At 39.0% G+C, this 15,668-nt stretch overlaps 1 pseudogene; it reads right to left on the reverse strand.

The window, feature by feature from the left end:
* Nucleotides 1–15,668, reverse strand: part of LOC107710176 (uncharacterized) — a 29,360-nt pseudogene that overhangs the window by 10,055 nt on the left and 3,637 nt on the right.

The raw sequence follows: 15,668 nt of genomic DNA on the forward strand, positions 1-15,668 counted from the left end.
TACTACTCTTACCAAAGGATGGATGTTCAAACTTAAACATAGAATAATAATACAAATTCACTTAAAAATTTTAATAATTAAGAAGTGATGCTGACAAGCTCATGATTGAAATAGTTCACAGTTATGATCCCTGCTTCGTGTCAGTTCAATATGTATCAATGTATCCCACTCCAAACCACCTACTGGTGAAATATCACTAGTGCTTCACACAAATGTATGACTGTACAGTATGTGTCAGATATAAAATATGTTAAATAACTTATTAATTTACTTGTGAGTAATTACTGAGGGGTTAACGTGTTTTTCACTTTAAAATAATGGTCCAGATCACTAGTAGTTCTTTAGTAGCACTTTAGCTTTAAAGTGAAAAATACATTAGCTAGTTCGCAAGTAGTTCTCAATGAGGATATTTTTTTTAGTAATTATCAAATATCTAATAAGGAATTACCTTTGTCCTAAATTTGCTACTACTTACAGCTTAGTTAATCTTGCTTCTCTATTAGTTAATAGTATTAAGTTAAGTGTTAATGTAGTACTACCTATTACTTCCTGCATAGTTACTTGTTAACAACGGACCATTATTCTAAAGTGTTACCCTTTTACTTAAGTAAAATCTGTCTTTACAACTTTCACTTGTAATGGAGTAATATTTGATCAGCAGTATCTGTACTTTCTCTCAAGTAATGGAATTGTGTACTTTGTCTAGGAGCCTGAATTTAAGTGAAGTTCCAGTCAATCATCGCTGCAAACGTATATAAGCAGCAGTTGCTGCTCCGCCCCAGTGACAATTCTTCTGGCATCCTTCCACCTCCACTTCTCCTCCTCCATTTATTTTCTTTCTCTTTTCTTTTTCCTCCTCCACAGCGTACATCCACATAGGGGGGTTCTTGCTACCCAGTCTTGGCCTGTGGGTCTGTATCATAGACTGTTAAAAAAGATGGATGACGTTTCTCCACTTCCTTCCACTATAGAAAAGTGAAGCTAAAGCATCTCAGTATGGCCGCTGCCATCTTGAGTAAATGACATCATTTGGAGCCCGAGTCTGTGCAGTGCTTGTTTTATTCTTGTGATTATGATTTTATGATTATTTTACTTTTATGTAAAGCACTTTGAATTACCATTTGTGTACGAAATGTGCTATATAAATAAACTTGCCTTGCCTATTCTAAATGTGCTTATTTCCGTCGTTGGTATAAGTGGCAGTGGGTGGTAATAGACAAGAAATGTACAGTTTTATACCATCGCGTTGATAACGTTTCTTTAGTCCTTCGGCAATCTTACAGCCTGAACCACTGTAGGGAAACCACCCTTACACGTCAGAATGAGAGCCCAAACATGAACTTGTATTTTGGACGGAAGCTTACTTGTGGATTATTGTGATTTTTTTAATCAGCTGTTTGGATTCTAATTCTGACAGCACCTATTCACTGCAGAGGATCCATTGGTAACCAAGCGACATGCTACATTTCTCCAAATCTTATGAAGAAACAAACTCATCTACAGCAACTCATCTACAAACTCAAGGGCTGTGGGTGAGCACATTTTCAGCAAACTTTAATTTTATGTCAACTATTAATTTATTGTGAATGTGTAAATAATATAGGGCCCTATGATTTCTGCCATGCAGAAAACACGGATGGAATAGTGGAATCCAGTCTTAAAAATTAATTTACAGTATTATGTGGAATGTCATTTGGCAAATTTTGGATGAATAAATCAAAAGTACACTTAACTTAACTGATTAGTGTCTGTGAATATTAAAGTTCAAAATCACTGCTGTTTAGCATGAAGTTCGGCATTCTGAGTGTGAATGAGCGACAGTTTGTTGTTCGTGGTGTTTTCAGTGTCTGCACATCACAGCAACTTTTCATCCATCTTTCCATCCATGTCTTAATTTAAACCATAAACCTGTGTTTTGCAGCACTTTGTTTGCCAAAAAATGAAAGGAAATATTGAAATGTAATTTGATTACATTTTAAAGAATGAATTAAATGGCTAGTTTTACACTAAAACAACTGAATCCAGAAAAAATAAAAACAACAGAAAAATATTAAACATTTCATAGGACACTATTATTTCTTTACATTGTAATACATTGTTTACTTATAAAGGTTCTGTGAACTCAGATGATTACACTTTTTTTACTATCAAAGTTTAATAAACAATTAAAATGAAATCTAGAAAAATTACAACAGAAAACACAGATGTATGTAGACCTGGGGCATGTACCATGATGGTAGATGAACAAATTCAGAGTTACAGGATTAGTTTCGAGTTGACAAAACCAAAGCACTCCAATCCGGCTTTGTTGGTACCATGATGCTGATCATCAACTTAATGATTTATAATAACTGTTAAATTAAATTGCTTGTGTGTAATAGAGTTATTTTATATGATTTATATAATTATATGATTTATATTATTATTAATCCAAGTAATTATAATTAAAGCCAGACATTTTTTTAGTACTAGTGACCTTTAATTTGGAGCAAGATAAACTTGGGGAGTGACTTTTTTGTGTCAGACATGTGTCACTTTGCTCACATCTGATTGGTCCAATTTCAGTTTGAGATCTTTAACTCAGAACATAACCTGCCCCGGAGCAGGTTAGCTGTGGAGCGTAAGTTACTATGGCAATGAACACAGCTAAAAGCCAAGCCACTTTCATGGTACCTAAAACCCAGGATTGGTGCTAACTAAACTGAAACTTACCTGGCTAGCCAGCTAATTCGGCTTCATGCTACAGGCCCCAGGGGCCCGTTTCAGTAAGGAGGTTTAACCAACTCTTGAGTTGACTTACCCTGAGAAGGGAAACTCTGAGTTTTCGGATTCAGAACAGCTGAACAGAGTTAGTTCAATCCACTCTGAGTATGTTGACTCTGAGTTCATCGCGTGCACCACAACTATGAGAAATCATGATCAACGGAGCTCAGAAATTATGATTCTCCATGGCAACAGCACCGACAAAAAGATGTCTGCATACTTCTGAGTCAATAAATAACTTTAATTCTTAATCACTGTTATAATATCAGAGGTAAAAACGGTCAATTTTTGAACTAATATTCATTTTCATGGTATCCCATGGTAAAAAAAAAAAAAATTAATGTAGCAGCATCTAAAAAAATAATTATAAAAACAAAATTCAATCAAGGTAAAACTTTAAGCATAAAAGTTTCATGGTTGTAGGCTACATGACTTTACTAACATTTGACATACATTAAATATCATTGTGTCTATTTCAATGCACAACAGCTTTTTCCACATAGTTTAACACTCTTCTTACATAGGCTAATTAAATATTCTCTAATCTAACCTGTTACAATTCTTAATTAGAGTAATGAAATTAACACCTGACTTGTACTCAGTCGACAGCTGAGAATATGTGTGTCATATGTGTGCCATATGATGGGAATATGTGTGTCATCAATGCATCCAACCACACTGGAAATCCTGAAGGAAATTCTAATTATTGGGTTACTTCCAGAGGAAGTAGCAAGATGTTATCAAGTGAACATATCAGATTAGCCTCATTTAAACAGATTTCTACAACACTGACCTACAGTCCAGTGAAACTCCTCTTTGAAGTGCCAAGGAACAAATTCTCAGAAAGAGCGTGAGAGCGACGTACACTTTCCTTATCAGTCTGCATACAGTGGCCTTATAATGTGCTCTGCATCGCCGATGTTTTAAAGAAAACTACCATTTAAAATGCTACCGCTCAAATAAATATGCATGTGAATATGGCAAAAAAAATAAATAAAAAAACTCCCTATGAATTTATGCAGCCTCCTCGTCTACGGGATCCTGTATTGAAGGAGATGCCATTTTTGTCATTTTGACCGTGTCTGCATGATGAAAATATGCGCAATGAATGAATACCTGCACTGCAAAAAAAAAAAAAAAAAGTTTTCTTACTTAGAATTTTTGTCTTCTTGTTTCCAGTCAAAATATCAAAATATTCTTAAATAAAGATGCATTTTCTACATAAAAAACATAAGGTATTTAGTCTTGTTTCCATGGGGGGGGGAAATAATTTAAGTGCATTTTTTTCTTTTTTTGCTAATTATCTGCCAGTGGGGTAGAAATTAAAAATATGCTTGTTTCCGTTTGCATTAAGATTATTTTTCTTACCCTATGGCGAACAATTTTACATGGTTTACGTAAAATGCACTTAAATGCACTTGTTTCCCCCAAGAAATAAGATTAAATACCTTATATAATTTTTCATCTAGATAAATTACATCTTAACATAAGAATTTTTAGATATTTGTACTTGAAATAAGATAAAAAATACTCAGTAAGAATAGCATTTTTGCAGCATTAATGAATGAATGAGGTGTTTAAACATTGCTTATGCTTTAAAAAGGGGGAGAAGACTTTAAGAAACTCTGGGTTTGCTGAAGAAATCCTGCTCCCGACCAGGTTAGGTTCACAGAGTAAGTTACCATGGTAACTGACTCTTAGTATAAGTTACCTCTCTCTCAGAAACGGGCTTGACTTACACTGCTTTTCCAGGTTTGACAAACCTCCCATTCTGAAACGGAAAACCCAGAGTTTCCCTCATTTCAGGGTTAACATACTCACTTAACCTCCTTTCTGAAACGGGCCCCTGGAGTGAATAATGCTTTTGGTAGACGATTACTGCAGTTCTCACACAGCCATAAGGATGCACTGTAGACCTATTTCAGAGTAGCGTGTGCCTGTTGTCATATTTGTACAGGGCGATTTTATCACTGGCCACCGCTACTGTGCAGTGATCTGACATTTTTGTAGACTACATATTCTGTCTTTATCTCTCTTGTATAAGAATGTTGGGGTCAAATCAGCTCTGGAGTTAAAACAGGACATATCGTGCACCTCATATTCACGTATAATTGAAGAGTGCGGCTGACAGGACAGGAACGTTTGTTTTTACTGACATATAGCCTAACAATCTCATCAGACCGTAGTTCACTGTTGTTCTACTGAAGCTCCTTGTCACCTGTACCCTTTCTGCACTCGTTTGACTAGCGCCTGGAGCTGAGGTGAAGTTGACATGCATGTTGTGGTCATAAAGAGATACGGCAGTTCCGTGTTTTGATAAACGCATTTCTTGTCAATTAAAAAAAGAGACAAAAACTGCATTTGTGAGTGGGGTGGCCAAGCTTAGTCAAGTCAAGTCAAGTCGCCTTTATTTATATAGCGCTTTTAACAATACAGATTGTGTCAAAGCAACTGTACAGCATTAATTAGGAAAATAGTGTGTCAATAATGCAAAATGACCAGTTTTGTGCAAGTTACTTCCAAACTGTAATACATTATAGATTACTTGTTACTGTTATTTAAAAGTAATTCCTTACCTTGCAATATTACTGTCTCAGAATTGTAATGCTTTACATGACTCCTGTATTACTTTTGAGTTACTTTCACCAAAATAACTACAGAAGTAGAACTTAACATTCTAAAATGACAAAATGTACTGCAGAGCATTTTACATCCAGTAGAGGGTGATATGGTGTAGCATAATGACTGTTGGCTATCCAGGCTACTAACAATATAGCTTATAATTGGCGTATAAGTGAAGGCTCAAGACAATGCAAGAAAGGATGACAGCCAGAATCACAAACGATCCAAGTCTGTCTCGGACCTCGAGCACAGCTAGAGGCCGAAATCATGCCACGTTTCCACTATCGGGCCAGTAGCCTTGCGGCACTCCTGTAAAACCCGCCCTAAATACACCTTCACCGGACTACGTCACACAATACAAAGTTCTACCAGCGAGAGGGAGATGAATGAAATTAATCGCTAACAAATATATCAGAAGCTGTCATTTAGTATTTATTTACAAACTTGGACACCACACACAGCTATTGACTGACCACGAACAGGAAATAGAACTTACTTGCGGCATTTTTGATTTGTTAATGTCTCGCGGTCTTTCTGTTTTTTTTTCTTTTCTTTGAACAATTACATTTTGGGTTAAAAGTGTGTTGTAACGCAAGCGTTACTGAACATTTACCGAATAAAATATTACTGAAAATTGATTAGTAATGCCTTACATAGTTTAAATAGTATCTGTGCAATCAAGTCGACGATATCTCTGGAAATTAAGTGTCACCAACTAAGCAAGCCAGAGGCGACAGCGGCAAGGAACCAAAACTCCATCTGTGACAGAATGAAGAAAAAAACTTTGGGAGAAACTAGGCTCAGTCGGGGGGCCAGTTCTCCTCTGGCCAGACAAAACCAGCAGTTCAGTTCCAGGCTGCAGCAAAGTCACATTGTGCAGAGGACTCAACTGGTTCCTGTGGTCTAGTCCGTCGGATGCCATCTAGGAAACAAGGTCTTCACTGGGGATCTGTCTCTGGAGCTCATCTAGTTGTCCTGATCTCCGCTGACATTCAGGGCTGTAGAGGTCCTCTCTAGGTGCTGATCCACCATCTGTACTGGATACATACTGGATCCGGATGACTGCAGTGTCCATCTGGTCTGGATACAGACTGGATCTGGTGGCTACGATGACCTCAGAATAAGAAAGAAACAGACTAATATTAGCATAGATGCCATTATTCTAACGATGTAGCAAGTACATCGGGTATTATGGGAATTGTTCCCGGATCCGGTTGTCCTAATTAATGCAACCTGAAAATCCTTTAACGGATTTAAATATTAGAAATGTGTTAGTGTGTTATGTGTAAGCCAGGTTAAAGAGATGGGTCACGCAGTTGATTTTCATATTTTAGATATTATCAAATTGCTAGAGTTTTGAGAACGCAGCGGACATGGAGGACTATAATGCAATAAGAGCTCATTCAAATACTGAGGTGCTAAACCAGTCAGGGCTTTATAAGTAATAAGCAATATTTTAAAATCTATATGATGTTTAACAGGGAGCCAGTGCAGTGTTGACAGAACCGGGCTAATATGGTCATACTTCCTGGTTCTAGTAAGAACTCTAGCTGCTGCATTTTGGACCAGCTGGAGTTTGTTTATTAAGCGTGCAGAACAACCACCCAATAAAGCATTGCAATAATCTAACCTTGAGGTCATGAACGCATGAACACAGTTAGTGTTCCACCCCTACCTCAAACAGAGTGAGTGTCTTCATGTCTCCAGTAATTATCAAATTCACATAAGTCCCTCCACCTACACATGCTGGAATAGCAGGAATAACAGCACATCTACAGACTCCGAAACAGATGAGGGATATAAAATACTGTCATATTGGCATTTATCTACCATGGTTCCCCCGAGAGGGAACGAGACACTGCATTGCCACTTCCACATTGGGAAATGCAGCCTGCAGCACGTCTGAAGCACGTGTGAAACAACGGCAATCTATTGGTCCACCTGGCACATGACGTCATAGGCAGGGTGCCCGGCAGTATAAAAGGGCACCTGCTGAATACGTCATCCACTTTGCTGTCTGAAGGAGATGTAAACAGGCAGGCCGAAGGCATGGCAAGGGGGCGCGGCGTCTCGTTCCCTCTTGGGGAACCATGGTTACATACGTAACCCGAGACGTTCCCCTTCTAGGGAACTCCACGCTGCGCCCCCTAGGGGGCACATTGGGGAATGAAATCCAAGCACGCCGTGCTGAGGCGCATGCCTGTCCACCTGGTGGGGGAGCACCAAGGAAGCGACAGACGTACACCAAGCCTTTCCTCAGAAAGGGGCCATGCCACTGCGTCACGGGCCGCTCAAACAACTTGGCAGAAATAGGGAACCCCATTAGATCAAGGGGAACAATCCACCCAAGTTAAGAGCACAACTATCCTCAGATAGCTATGCTATGTGAGCCATATAAGCCTGGATACACAAGATCACTGAAGAGATTAAACTAGGAAGTCTCTAGAGGAGCTTAAAGATAGCTACTTAAATCCCAGTAAGGAGAAATAGCTGCTGAGCTAGAACACATCTATAGCCTAGATAGCCAGGCAAAACCATCCTGCAAAGCTGGCCAGACCACAGAGAATGGGTTATCTACTTACAACCCTAACAGAGGAGATAGCGCTGTCTAGGCAAGGGCTCAAGAGACCACTACTTAAAACCCTAGACAGGGGAGCAATCACTGAGCTATCACATAGCTATCCTCAGATAGCTAGGCTCTAGGAAAGGGGATCACTCCAGGAGAGGGCTCACCGCAACTGCCAGTAAGACACAGCTAGCCTCGGATAGCTGTATTCAAGTAAGCCCATCCTGCCATAACAATGGCTGTAATATAACCACCGTCAGATGGCTATACTAAGGAGGCCCCCAATCCGTGTCAGTCCCACAGTAGGCTAGCGAAGCACCGTGTCATTGACCAGGGGCTCACAAGAGGGAGATCCGGGTCATCAGTAAATGATTCGCTAGGAGCGAACACATAAACATCATCAGTCCGAGATCAAAGCCTGATGTAAGCCGTGGACAAAAACACTAGAGGGCTGGACACAGCTATCCTCAAATAGCAGTTCCCTCAGATAAGGCTGAAGACAGGACAGAGACGTCAGCGCTTACTTGAGAGAGCTTGTGCCAAGGGGAACCCAAGCCAGGCTAAACATAGCTGCCCTCAGACCGCCATATTCCAGATTAAAGTAAGCTTGAGCTGGAGCATAACCATCCACAGACAGCTACACTCTGAGCAGAGACTGCTCACTTAAAACCCTGAAGAGGGGGATCAGTGTACTCAGCCCAAACTTACTAAGCGGGATTCAGAGTGACCGCCCACTTAAGGCAGCCCACTCCTAAACCCATCTGGCTTAATACAGAAAGGAACATTCCCCATAACCACTCTAGGTGCTGAAACACCCTGGGAAGAATGCTCGCAAGCAATTCTCCACAGAGTGTAAAAATATATTCACTCACAGCTAGGCTCTCAACACACAATAACATGCATATTAGAGAGGCACGGCCGAGCTGAATATAGCTCTGCCCACGATCTCACAGGATCAGGCTGAAATGACTCCATGCTCACACTTCAGCGTCATAACAGGCACTGTTCGACTCAGGCGCTATACACGGGATTGATAACCCAAAGAGCATCTCAACCCCGCAATCTGAGGCTTCGCCATGCCTCAGCAGCAGCGGGACCCGAACCGCGAAACACTAACGATTGTCACTCATCACTCGAGAAGAGTGACAAACGCGAACGGAGCTTCTCATTGATAACACTCACAATGAGCGCGCTCGGAGCCCTCAAGCACTGAACGCACAAGCTCCTGGCCAAGACACACAACACATAGTTCATGTGTCCTAAGCCGCGAATCCCGCGATCCGAGTCCTCGCCGTGCCTTGGCAACAGCGTGACCCGAACCGCGAGACACAAACGCTTATCACTTATCACTTGAGAAGTGGGACAAACACGAAAGGAGCTTCTCATTGGAGACACTCACAATGAGCGCGTTCAGAGCCCTCGAGCAGTAAACGCACAAGCTCCTGACCAAGACACATGACGCATAGATCGTGTGTGTCCTCAAGTGTCAGAAACCTCGGGTACGGAGGCACACACTTTCTACAACGCTCACCCACCTTGGTCTATCACACGCACTCCAAACAGATGGCTCCTGAAGACAGCAAAGAGGATGACGTATTCAGCAGGTGCCCTTTTATACTTCCGGGCACCCTGCCTATGATGTCATGGGCCAGGTGGACCAATAGATTGCCGTTGTTTCACACGTGCTTCAGACACCAGTCATGCAGGCTGCATTCCCCAATGTGCCCCCTAGGGGGCGCAGCGTGGAGCTCCCTAGAAGGGGAACTACACACATGTAAGGATGTAATAGATTTAATGTTTGAATAACTTCTTTCTTAACCATAGATAAATATTTGGGTTATTTACAGTGAGTCAAAATTAACCAGGTTCATAAGGACAGGACTGAGAAAATGAATTTCCTAGCAAAAAAAAAAAAAGAAAAATAATCCAATCCAGTCCTGGATTAACCTACCTAACATTGTTCAGGAGGCAGACACACTCTGTCAGTTTAAATTACTTATTTATCATATCATATTTTACAGTGTACCATGTAACATTTTATCATTAAAAATTAAACTTGCTTGTATGTAAAATAGCATCAGTAAAGATGCTGCTGCTGACATCTAGTGATTAGAAATGTAATGAATTTTGCTTTCGCCAACCTAGGGAGGTGAAATAGTGTAGTGATGGATACTCCAATGACGTTAAGATATTTGGATCACGTGTCACTTAATGTGTGGTTATGAATACATCACATAATAAAGATTGGTGGGATCTCTAACTTGTAGAACCTCTTTTTCTATCAACACAAGGAAGACACAAGTGTAATAAAATATATTTTATTAACAAAAGATAGAAAAGAGTAATCAACAACTACTAAATGAATACCATAAATGAAATAGGAATAAAGTGCATAAGATGCATAAAATGCAAGTGATTATGTTGGGTGTTGCAATGTCAGAGCTACATTATCTGGAAAGATAAACTGTTGCAACTCTGAAAGAAATAAGGTGAAGAACTCTATTATGCATCAAACAAATACATTAAATATTTGGTATAAACTGCAATCAGCTATAGAATATCTAATGTAAATTAGAAACATCATATACTGATAATATTTAACAATGCCAAGGTCTCTGGGAGAGATTTGGATAAGTGATATTTACGTTCTCTGTGGTCGAGTGAGCAGTCGTAATTCCTTAGGTCTTAATTTCCACAGTTATGCTTCCGCAAATCTATTTTACCGCAGAGCCCAGCCATATTTTCCTCCCTCTTCTTTAACATCTTGCCTACATGATCTTAAAGTATGAATGGCTCAAAATTTCTTAAAAATGAATACTGAAAAAAAAACAGAGATTCTGTTAGCTGGCCCAAAATCCTCTGTCTCCTCTCATCTTGACTTTTCTATTCTATTTCCATATTGACAGAGTTATAGTTCATCCTTCCCCCATTATACATAATCTTGACATACTATTTGATTCTACACTATGTTTTGAACCCCATATCAGCCAGCTTGTTAAGTCCTGTTTCTTCCATCTTCGCAATATTGTTCTTTTACGACCATCACTAAATTACGACTACCAAAATTAATGTCTGCACCATTTTATATGGCTTTTTTGTCCTTTTTCTTAATACTAACGACTACGCAATAGCTGAAAAAGAAGAAAATGTATTAAAGTAAATTCCTAAATATCCTCTACACAGGTAAGTATTGTTAACTTAAAAAAAAGTTTTTATTACGGTAATTGAAATAAAAATATGATGTTAACTGAAATACATTTTAAAAACATCTTACTAAACTACTATGAAAAGTTAAAAAATTGCACTCAACACTACCTTCTCATTGTCAAGTGCACTTTATATAATACAAATGGCTTCAAAGAAATTACAGAAATCAGTTTGCATGTCTCAAAAATAAACTTCAGGAATCAGTAGTTTCAATTTTCACATACAACTTTATTGTGATCAACAAGGAGGAACAGAGAAAATTTGAGCTCATAAATGACAAATATCAAAGGTAGAGAGAGTTTAGGTTTCCCCATGATCATCTCTTTCTTACGGCACAGTGAGCTTTAAAGAGCATGTCATGGGTTTTCGAAAAAATATCTCTTTTGCAGTTTGTAACGTAGCTATCCTTCAATGTAAACAGTCTGCAAAGATGTTAATCAAAAAAGTGCATGATAAATAAAGATATTGTCTCTCAAAAGAAAGAGTCGACTCAGAATCACCTTAACGAGTCGTCATATTTTCGAATCTTTTGCCTGTTACCGATCTACATCACTGGGTAACACATTTGCATAATCCCCGCCTGCCCGCAAAATACGAACACTCTGACCTGCCCACAAACACTTCTGCTAGCCAGTGTGTTTACATCATGTGGAGAAGACTCTGTGTTCAACGATACAATACAATTCAAACCTTTTATTTTGCTCGTCATTTTACCGAGGACTGCTTCTCTAATCTTGGCTTTTGTATACCTAGTGCAGCTTTAGGTTACCAGGTAAACCACGGTATTACTGTTTTATTGAAATAGTTCTGATAATTCGCTGTGAACCCACTATTTCCTAAGAATGTGTCGATCAATGTAGACTGTCATTGTTCTAATTACTTCATTTAATAATAAAGAATGTAGTGTAGCGCACAGACTTTACAATCATTGTAAAATTGCTGTTTATTTTGCTGCACCTGCAGTTATAGCATTAATGCAGGGCGTAAAAGACGAGCGAGTCTAGAGAGAGGAGCGAGTTAGATAAGCTGATGTGACTGAGATACAGCTGTTCTGCATTCTGATTAAAAGTTAAGACACAGAGCGCCTTATATCATTCTTCAGATATTACAGTAGACACATTTTATTTGATATGAGATTAGTTAATCACGTTAGCACTCGGCTGACATATCTACCATTATGGTTTTGTTAAGTGTTTACAGTTTAGCAGCTAACGTTTGCTGTGTGCACGATTCACTTGCATAAGTGTTAAACAAAATGTTTTTATGTCATTATTTTAAGAACAGATTGGAACACTATATTATTGTTTCATGTAAAGGTGCATGCTAGGGTTACAAGGTTGTCACAACAAAACCCACCCAATTGCTACTAAAAACTAGTCCAATCGCGTTTCAAGGGGGCCCCCATTAAAAATCATGTTCCAGGGTCTAAAATACACACTTTTTGTTGGGGTTCCCCTGGTAAATTCACATTCAAGGGGCTAAATATGACATTATTGGGCTCGCTTCAACCAGCAACATCAAAAACAACCGCGGACTTCGCAACACAGATGGTAGCGCTCGCTAACTTGCTCAAGTACTCCTCTCTGTGCCAATCACAACAGGCTTGGCCAGCTGACCAACCATAGCAAAGTAGGCTTATGGAAGGGAGGGGTTTACAGACATTTCGCTCAGAACTGCTCGAACGAACCATTTTGAAATCATGGACAAATGACTCTATGTATAAATGTATATTCTGGGGAAATTACAATGTTTTCTGACCTTAGATGCATTTAAACCTGTTGTAGCGGACTCCAACACAATATTAGGACACTTAAAAAAACAAACAAACATATGATCTGCTCTTTAAATAAGACAATGACATTGCAAACATGGCATAAAACAGTTTTTCAATTTTATTTATACTATATGCATATTTATTTGTATAATTTTAAACCAAAGTCAACATTCCTTCTCTGTTTTCCAGTGTTTGTATGAACACATTCACTTGGCACAGCTTCCTTCCCCGTCACATCCTTTTCGGGTGGTTGAGACCACTGCAGTGTCATGTCAGAAAACCCTCGTTCCACCAAAGCAGATTGAAGCTGAAATAAGCAGATCTCTTAAAACTGCTATCAATGTGATTTGGTTTCAGATGTCTGTATGTTTCCCTCTCTCACCTGTGACAGGAGCTGGAGGTTCAGACAGACATGAACTGGACTTCAGTTTCATCTTCACAGGAGTCTTCTTGGAAAAAAGGATCTAAAAGGGCACATGAGCATGAACATACAGAGAAAGGAAAAGAAAATGCTAAACGCAAATAATAAAAACATAAAATGCATTGTGACCACAATATCTACAGCAATTTGGTCCAAATGCATCTGTCACTTAAGATTAAACGGATGCAGTGAAAGGTTGTGTAATGATCCTCAAAAATTATCAACAAAACTGCACAGTAGATGATACTAAATGCAGGTTCCCTTGCAATAAGGATGGACACGGTTTAGTGTCCAACACAAATGCATTTTATATAGTAAATTATTGAAAGCTGAGAGCATGCAACAAGTTTCACATTTTCGAAAAAACATAAATAGCCAAATTTCAACTATTGTGAAGCTGTTAATAGTTTCCCAAAACACTAAATCTGCTTGTTTGATCACACCTTCTCCATAGACCTCCACCTCACACAGCGTAAGATACTTTGAATCTCCAGGAATGAACAGATTCATGTATTGACCCTCCATACCGTTACATGTGTAGGTGGAGGAAACACCAGCTGGAATGCTAGAAATCACAGCACATCTAAAGAGAGACGGAGAAAACCTCATTTAGATTTATAGTCTTTCTTCATATGTGATTTCAGGGATTATTTATGGATATTAAGCCACTGAAAGAGGGTCTCACATGGGATTGTTGTTGCCGTTGTTCTCCAAAGAGTTTCCGATGCGAATCTCCGCTCCGTTTATTCGTTCTGGACAGCAGTCTAGTCTGTTTGTGATGACGACTCTACTTACTCTGTAAATATAACGCAGATCCACTCTCCACCATGGGTTAGTCTGAATATCGGTTGAGGAACATGATGATGATGGTTGTATGAAACCTGGATTGAAATCAATGGCTTGTTCAGCAGACCAGAGGCCATAGGTTGACGACTGTGTGACGGTTCTTCCTGTTGCCAAATTACCTGGAAAACATCATAGCACTAAGAAATGGTTTTAATCAGCATATTTTATATTTGAAAGTGTTTCAGGAGGTTTACTTCAATCTAGGAATGCATTTCTATCAGATCTGTCTGAACTGGTCAAGTCTTGACAAAGTCTCTTTCAAGGAATATATTGTCACTTGGGTGTGTTTGTGTGTTTGTAGTGCCTTTGAGCAGCTATTTTATCCATTCAAGACAAAGTCCTGTCTACCTGAATGGGGAAATTGCATGCTGTTCTGTTAAGTAGAATTACCTGGAAAAATCACATAGACTACCACTTCACAGAGAGTAATATACTTTGAAGTTCCAGGAATATTCACAGTAACGTAACGTCCCTCCATCCCACGACACGAGTAGCTGTAGGTAGCTCCTGCTGGAATAGTAGAAACTTCAGCACATCTGGAGAAAGACGAAAGGGTGAGTCGCTCCTGTGTTTTTGTTGCTCATTATTAGTATGACCCTTCACTTGTATTTTCTTATCCCTAAATGTTTTTCACGAATAACTCTTACTTTTACAACACAATGTATATTTTTATAATTTGATATTTCCTCCAACTTATGTAACATACATGATGTTGTGCACTATTTTTATTTATTTATTTATTATTTTGCAACTAAGCAAGTGTGCATTATTTGTCATGACAATGAAGCATTTTTATTACACATAGACAATGTTTTTTTTTCTGTTTTTATCCTTCTTGCCTGTGTGACGCTTCAGAAAAAGGGGTATCAATTTTTGTTTGTTCTACGGAGAGAATGTGGTTTTATTTATTTGTTTATTTATTTTCTGGAACAATGCTTAGTGTTGTATTTGATTGTAGGTGGAGGTAAACCTGCTCTGAGGGATTTGCTTGTGTGACGCGAATAACATCAGTCGTTTGAACATCAGTCATGTAAACCAGGTATCAGGTATCAGGTATGTAAACCAGTGTTTTCTGCACCGTGTTTCTTTTGCCACAGAAAAAGAAACTACTAGATTTACCTGATCTGTGAATTTGACTCACAGTCTGCATTGAATATGATGGAATAAAAAGGCAGTGTACCGTGAAGTAATACTGTGAAAGTCTTTGTATTGCAATAAACATACAAAACAACCAACTAACAAATTACTCTTATCTGCTTCTTTTTAGTTAAAAACACACAGCCTTAGTGCAGGGGCGGACTTACCCATTAGGCAAAGGTAGGCGACCACCTTGGGCCCCCAAAATTATAATTGTTTCAAATGCCGCTTACTCATTTATGAGAAGGAACCAAGAAGAGGACAGATACGCAGTTATTTTTTTGGTTGATCTAATCCTTAGGTGTGCAAATGTATAATTGCTTTTTCATTTT

This window comes from Sinocyclocheilus rhinocerous, unplaced genomic scaffold (assembly GCF_001515625.1).
Source record: "Sinocyclocheilus rhinocerous isolate Xijiao unplaced genomic scaffold, SAMN03320098_v1.1 scaffold207, whole genome shotgun sequence".
Taxonomy (NCBI): domain Eukaryota; kingdom Metazoa; phylum Chordata; class Actinopteri; order Cypriniformes; family Cyprinidae; genus Sinocyclocheilus; species Sinocyclocheilus rhinocerous.